Here is an 8392-nt window from a genome sequence, read left to right on the forward strand (position 1 = left end):
TTTCTGCCTGTGGTGTTATTACACCTGTGATGTCACGATGGCACATTGATCGTTTTAATGGAGCTTTTAGCTTTTGGAAACCAGAATAAATTGTAACAAAGTGTCTGTTGAAATAAATATCAAGTGTTTTGAGTAATCGAAACAAGTAAAGAGCAGTAAGAATCCAAGTTAGAAGAGGCCTGGAAATATGATGCCAAAATTTAGAAAACGGCTTTTCAGCGCACAGCTTAATCTGCCAACAGCGTGTATGGTGTGCTGGATCTGGTAGGCTAAGCTGCTGTTCCTCTTTAGCCAGATGTCTGCTTTGAAATTATTCCTGTACTTACCTGTAGCCACAATTTATGCCAATGAGATACGTTTGGGATTAGTTCATATTCTTGTAAAGTACCATGTATTTTGATGGGCAGACACAGCTGTACAAACTGCCTTACCCAGGGGTCATTCATCTGGACTCCAAACACACTTGGGACAGTTGAGAGCTTTGCAATGCTCAGTGCCAACAGCTGTTTGTGCACAGTGACAAGGGAGAATACACTGCGGGTCTGAGTCATACGTAAAGGTTCCAACATGGTGTCAGGCTGATGGAAGTTGAGGTGTGTGTGTGTGAGAGTGAGAGAGAGAGAATGAAAGAGCGATACCGCTGGCTCAGTGCTGCAATGTAACCACAGCTCTCGCTGACTCAATTTTTGCCCTGTGGTCCGCCTGCCACAGACACCCCTCCATATGCGCGCACACACACTTGTCCTCAGCTTGTCTGGGATCAGGAAGGGGTGTGTGTGTGAGCGCGTGCACGCTTTTACTGTGGCATGGGCTTGGCTGTATGTTGGGTGGAAGAACTCACTCCACTAATAACCGGTTCTGCCGTACTTGCCTTTGCAACACCGTGTGTGGATTATTGTCCAGTGACGGGCCGCTGATCCACGGCTCTGAGTGACCCCATGGGCCACCTGCTCAGTGCTGTCCTGGGTCATACTGTTCATCCATCTGCTTCCTTGCTGGCTGCCTGGTTTTCATCTCCACTGTGCTATTGCTTCTCTTTGCTTCAGCTTTCTCACTTCTTTACCCATCACCCCCAGTCTCTTTCCTTCCCTCTTCGCCCTCAGCATTCTCTCTCTCTCTCTCTCTCTCTCTCTCTCTCTCTCTCTCTCTCTCACACATTTTGATCTCAGCAATCCATAGGCAGTCCATGAACTCATTTGCACTCTGGCTGGGGTGTCTGCAGTGCTGACTCAAATAGTTCTCATTTGCTCTCTCTCTCTCTGATATAGAATAGACCTGCTGTGGGCTAATGCACTTTCAGTAGGATGCTGTGCTGCTCTCCTAGACTGTGCAGAGAAACAAACATGCCTTGGCCCAGTAGAGAAGTTCCACTGTGTTCCCAGCATGGCCAGTTGATTGCTAAGCCACCCTTAATAAACATAACCTCACATTTGGACTTGTGAAATTCTCAAAGCCTATGTATCACATTGCAGGTCACTTTAATACTGACTGTAGAAAATCTAAATCAAGGTGTGTGTATATGTATGTATGTATGTATGTATGTATGTATGTATAATGCAAAAATAGATTTTTGGTATTGTCATTTGAGATCTGTATGAGGAATTTAGGAATTTTTTCCTCTGTGACTTTCATTCTTGCCACACTAATGACTGACATTTTCATTTTCGTTTCATGGTAAGAGTGAGAAGGAGAGACAATGAGATCAGTCATATGCTGATCCCTGTAGGTAACTCTGGCCTGTCTTCTGTTCTGACACTAGCTTATTCAGTTCCCATAAATACATCCCCTTTCTTCAGTAAGTCCAATACTAGAAAGAATCTCTCTCTCGCACGCGCGCAATCTCTAGCAATTCTCCTGAAGCATCTTGTGTACCTTCCTTCTCTCCGTCCGTCTCTCTATCAAGTAGCGTTTTTCAGAATGGCGCAGCAGTGACTGGGGCTTTGTCTTCTTGTTCCTCTTCAGAAAAGAGACCCAGAATAGGTGAAGATTAAAGGGCTTTGCTGCCAAGTGGCAGAACCTGCGTGTGTGCGTGCGCACACACAAACATACAGTGAAGCCTCGCTATGAGTGCGGGCAGCATTTTGATAAAATCCACCGGTTCTCCTCCCCCCCCCCCCATCCCCCCTGCAGAAGAGCTTTCATCAGGCCTGGACACAAGTACCCTCTCTACTCAGGCCCCAAATTAGCAGCTGCTTAGTGAGCGGGATGAAATGGCTGCCTCTTCTCTCGCTCATTGTCTCGCTGTTCCTCCCTCCTACACTGAATTTCAGAATCCCATGGGGTGGGGTGACGGACACCGGGACTTCTGGAGAACCGGTAAACTTGGTTTGTGCCGAGGTGCCTGGTCAACTCTATAATGGATCTCTCTCATCAGGGACTCACCGAAGTCAGTATGACGTATGATATACCAACCCGAAGAAACTCAGTGAAGGAAAACTCACTCTCCTACTCTCCTTTACCGCACGCACGTTCTCCTACTGACTAAGATGCATTTTAGTAGAATGTCACAGACAAGAGGAAAAGTTCCACACATACTTTCTATCGAAATAATTGGTCAGCTGAAACTGAACGTGTGGTTGTGGGTGGGTGAGACGGAGAGAACAGTGTTTAAAGGATGAAGCGATTAGGTGTGTACACGTGAGTGAGTGAGCCAGCCAGGGAGCGTTAGTGTTAATGCCATTGAAAGTCTGTCCAGCCACACTGTTCTTAATTATGGTCCATCTGACACATCTGTCGGACCCTCATCAGAGGGAGGACGTCTCGCTTCAGGACATCAGCACCAGTAAAGTAGGATAGGACAAAAACCGGTTGTGCTGTCCACATATTTCATTACCTAAGCAGCGAGAGCACTGATCTTTATGCGTGGCAGATCCTGTCACTTATATGCCACTGCTGAACTGTGCAACTTGAGATGATGACATAGTGTTGTCATATTCTGTGTAAATATGCTGTTGTGCGCGGAAACACTCGATGTGGCAACTCGGGCGTGATTACGAAGTGATGTATAAAAAATGTCGTGTCCTGCTGAGAGTTTCGTAAGCAGAGGAAATATTTTATTTACACACAAATCGCATCGCATATGCGGTGATGCATCACGTAAGGAATGTCCCAAGTGCTAGGAGATGAATCAGACCATGACATACTGTGATGAGAAGAGGTGTGTGTGTGTGTGTGTCTCCTTGCATAATGCACAATCTGTAGGAGGCAGTGACAGCTCTAAAGATCTATACACAGTAGAGGTCTTTCTCTGACACAACATTTGCAGATATTGTCAGCATGACATACCACCGTTCAGCTTTTCAGACGCTCACACCATACTGAAAGAGCAGAGGAGCACTGCAACCCTGCCAATGGAGTTGTGGTTTCTACAGTAACCAGGTGTGTTAATAATCTTTCAATATTTAGATCGGTTCAGCACTCATTTTGCTGTTTAACTCAGAGGGGAGATGCAGGAGAAAATTTTTAGGACAATGTTACAACAAAAACATACAGGAGTCGGTTCGATCACAGCTCAGCGAGTCCATACAAGCAGGCATACTGTTAAAACATCACTTCCGGTGGCGTCTTTGCGGCTTTTCAAAGCACGCCAATACATCTGCGTTCGGTTCAAGCGTCGGTTTGCAGTCCAATTGGATACCCTGAAACGAGCTTGCGCCGAAGACCAGCCGACCGTCCGGTCGTCCGTGGGCTGAGTGCAGCCCTGGTCACGGAGGTGTCATGCTAGTCCACTGTGCACAGATGCCTCTCCACTCCCACCCCGTTCACCTTACCGCGCTAATGTTATACTGCAGCCTAATTGCTTCAGGGCAATAATCTGGTGCTAACGTGCTGCAGTGGGTCGGGAAGAGCCCGGATTTCCCCAGACGCTTCTTGGCATCGGGCTGATGAAGAGGGCTTCACACTGGCATAATTGCAGCAGCCACCGGTTAATTCCGAGGGCGAAGAGGGGTGAGGGTGGGGATTCTAATGGCTTCAGTAAAGCAAATAATTGGGACAAATAAGTAATTAAGAGATTGGAAAAGGGGTGAGATTAAATCTAAAGGGCCTCTAATTTAACGTGATTATGAAGTTCTCTCCAACCTCCTCAATCAGTCCAGGCGGCATGGCAACGACCTCTCACCGGTAATGGCTTCCCGGTGGTCTTGACGGCACTCGAGCAAACGAGACCCCGACCCGGACGGCCTGCGGAAGAGTCACAAGGACGTGCCGTGGCGCATGTCGCGCCGTGCTGCTACAGCGCCTGTGCAGGCAGCTTCGGACACGCCTCTCTAGTATTGCGCACGCCGAGCCGAGATCAGATGTCTGCTGTCGTACTCCGCGCGTGCCAAGATGCTTCGGGGATCCTGAGAGAGCTTTCTGATGCTTGAATGTTCCGAGATGCATTGCGAGGGAAGCTGCGGCTCTTTGTTCTGTGCTGCGTGAACCTTGGTGGAGTGAGGACCGAATAAATTGCAATAATGAGGATAATTAGAGTGATGAAAGTAATGATAGCAGGGAGAGGCAGAGCAGATGGGACTCACTCTGCTGCACCCTTCACGACAGCATCAGTGTCTTGATAGACAACATGCACTTGATAGACAACATGCGTGCGCTCTCTCTCTCTCTCACACACTCACACACACAGATATGAGGCGGCAGCTTCTAGCACTTGTTCTGCTTGCCTGTCTTTTGTGGCTGATCTTGACATGGCCGAGTGGATCTCTCACTTTGACGCACGCACGCTCACAGGGGGAGATGGTAAACAAAGCACAACGCTTCTGTGCAACAGTAAATTGCTCCCACCCTGGGCCCAGTTTTGCACACAGGAACAGATGGGGTGTGTGTGTGTCTACACGTGCGTGTTGGATGAGTTTGTCATCAATCGTGGCCCCCCTTAACACATTCATGAGTAAGGCTTCACCTTTAACTTCCTCTGTCAAAATTAGCGAAACACTTTTCAGATCATGGCATGCAAGCATTACTTTTCTCATATTATCATATCTAGTTATATGTAGCAAGACAGAGGGCTAATAAGTGTGCATGAATGATTTCATTTCCCATACATGGATACAATATATAATGAGTGATCAGACCTCGCAAACGGCTCATAGAGAAGTAATCAAAGAAACAAGATAGAAGAATGTATAAGGGAAGTAAATTGTTGGATGGCATCCCACAATCCTTCTACTTAATCCAAACAACATTGAGATCTTGTTACTTGGACCTAAAGATGGGGAAAAATAAGATCTCTAACCACTACTGCAGTGCTCTTTAGCTGCCTGTTCCAGTAAGAGTAATAAGAGTTCTCACTGGAACCAGAACATCTGAGCACATTACTCCCATTCTCTCTGCTCTGCACGGGCTACCAGGTAAATTCCTTATTGACTGTAAAATGCTCCCTTTGATATATAAAGCTGTAAAAGGACTGGGCCCTCAGTATCTCAGAGACCTTACTGAACCCTGTAACCCTGCATGTAACATTTGCTCATAGGGTGCTGGTTTGCTGACTGTTCCACAAATAAAAATAAAAAAAACACAGCAGGTAGCGGAGCGTTCTCGTGTAAGGCATCCTGGCTATGGAACGCTTCCTACTTCAGTACGGTGTTCAGACACATTCTCGATATTTATGACTGAACTGAAAGTGTACGTGTTTGCACAAGCCTCTGGCTACGATATTGTGCTCATGCAATAATTATTGTCAAGTCATTCTGACCTGTGCACATCTTTTAAGTATTATGTTGTCACATTCATCACTATAGTATGTGATTATTTCCTGCTCTCACTCTATTGTCTTCCTTCTTCTCTCCATTTTCTCATCTTATTCTCTGTGTCTATCCTTTCTCCAAAATGTTCCTGCCTCAGCACCCCAAGTTTGGATTATGCACCCTCAGAAATGGACCTCGAGCCACCCTCACCCTCCATAAACCGAGCCAGATCATAATGTTATTGCTTCATCTCCAATCCAACATTCAAATGATTATGAACTATGCCTACAGATGCATTTATTTGCATAACTACTAATATACATCCTTCCTCTTCCTGCCTGTCTCTTGCTTCTCTCTGAGCTATCTCTACCGAGATTGAGTCTCCCTACCCTTCCAGGTGAGATCTAACCGAAACTAAACTTCCCTGTCCTGTCCCTGGATCAGTCACCAGTCTCTACCACCATGAGGTTGCCTACCTTCCTGCCCACCTGCGGCTGGACCAGTCTCTACCACCGCGAGGACATTTGCTACTGCATACCTGATGAAGGTATGTTCGGTGCTAACCAGAGGCGGGTGGGTTCCTTTTGAGATTTCTTCCTCTAAGCCATGGGGAGTTTTTCCTCACCACCTCACCTTTGGCGTGTTTACTGGGGCTTTGACCCAGACTGTAAAAAGCACTATATACATAAACTTTGCATTGATGAAATTTGCTACAGTAGCAGAGCTGATGGCATGAAACTGTGACACCCAGAACACGGGTAAGTATGATCTGGAGATTGTGAAGCAAGGTAGATGGTTGGTTTTTGGTTTATTTGCGAATATCATGTACATGTTTTTAAATATAGAAGACGTGGAAGGCATTATATGGTTTATGGTTCTGGAGGTTTGTGAAAGTAAAGGCTACTCTGTTATGCCATTCAAATCAATGCCAATGCTTGGGTGTATTCACTAGCATATGGAAAAATGAAACAGATGTTTACATTCACTTTAAACCACTTAAACCGGGTGACATGACCTCTTACTTTCCCGTTCCCTGTCCGTTAATATTTCACTAGTATGAAGTAAAAGTGGAACAGTAAATAAACAAAAGTAAAAGCAGAATAAAAACTCAGAATAACCTTGTATGACTAACCTTGTATGTTCTGATATCAAGGTCATTCAGTAAAAGAAATTGAAAGCCTAATCATTTAACAAATAAGCCATTGCTAATTTCTCTGTGACTGGGTTGATATCGGTTTAAAAACAAACAACCTTGATAATCATAAAATACTTCCTTCATTATATTAGTAGACCTCAAAAGGCCATCTTCTCTGTTGCCACAATTTACACAAAACGTTCTTCTTTTGTGTCCCACAAATTTGGTTTTCATTTCCCCATACTGCCGTTTATTTGTACAGCCTAATGAATACAAATAATGCATTATACATAATTATGCAGAATTCCATTGGCTATTTTTAGATGTTTGTAGCAGCGAACACACCACCATGTTTGGAGCAAAATATATGACACTGGCAGAAGATAATCGTATACTGTCACAGAGTCACTAAATTGGCCAGTACCAATTTTTTTCATGATTTGCAATTGTCATCTGCGACAGCATTGTCACGATAAACTCGGAGAGAGAGGGAGGGGGAGAGAGGGAGAAGGAGGGAGAGAGAGAGGGAGAGAGATATTGATATTAGTCAAGCGAGTGATAGTCAAGCATTAGCAATAGCCCCCAAGTACTTTAATGTTTAAAGAACTTTGTCATACTAAGGATGCTTCACTGCAGCTAGATGGATCACAGGAAGCAGTTCTTGAACAACTTGTTCCATGCACAAGAGAACAACCAATTACAACAGTGGTATCCACAATAGAAGTCGCTTGGCTTACGCTAATAGTTAATACCCATGCTTACATGTGCCTGGCGAGCTGAATTCTGACGCAATGACCACATTATTGTAAGCAGAGCTAAAGCCTGTTTTTGTTTCTGGAGCTTAAACGGCGGCCCTGCCGTTGGTGTGTTTGTTAGTGTTAAACACAACTGATGGGGAGGAGACAGAGACAGAGAGAGAGAGAGAGAGAGAGAGCGACACAGAGAGAGAGAGAGAGAGCGACACAGAGAGAGAGAGAGAGAGCGACACAGAGAGAGAGAGAGAGAGAGAGAGAGAGAGCGACACAGAGAGAGAGAGAGACAGAGAGAGAGAGAGAGAGAGAGAGCGACACAGAGAGAGAGAGAGAGAGAGCCAGCGACACAGAGAGAGAGAGAGAGCCAGCGACACAGAGAGAGAGAGAGAGCCAGCGACACAGAGAGAGAGAGAGAGCCAGCGACACAGAGAGAGAGAGCGAGCGACACAGAGAGAGAGAGAGAGCGAGCGACACAGAGAGAGAGAGCGACACAGAGAGAGAGACAGAGAGAGCTAGCGACACAGAGAGAGAGAGAGCGCGACACACAGAGCGCGACACAGAGAGACAGAGAGAGCGAGCGACACGGAGAGAGAGAGGGAGAGCGAGCGACACAGAGAGAGAGAGGGAGAGCGAGCGACACAGAGAGAGAGAGGGAGAGCGAGCGACAGAGAGAGAGAGGGAGAGCGAGCGACACAGAGAGGGAGAGCGAGCGACACAGAGAGAGAGAGAGCGAGCGACACAGAGAGAGAGAGAGCGAGCGACACAGAGAGAGAGAGAGAGAGAGAGAGAGCGACACAGAGAGAGAGAGAGAGAGAGCGACA

This window comes from Electrophorus electricus, chromosome 21, assembly GCF_013358815.1.
Source record: "Electrophorus electricus isolate fEleEle1 chromosome 21, fEleEle1.pri, whole genome shotgun sequence".
Lineage (NCBI taxonomy): Eukaryota > Metazoa > Chordata > Actinopteri > Gymnotiformes > Gymnotidae > Electrophorus > Electrophorus electricus.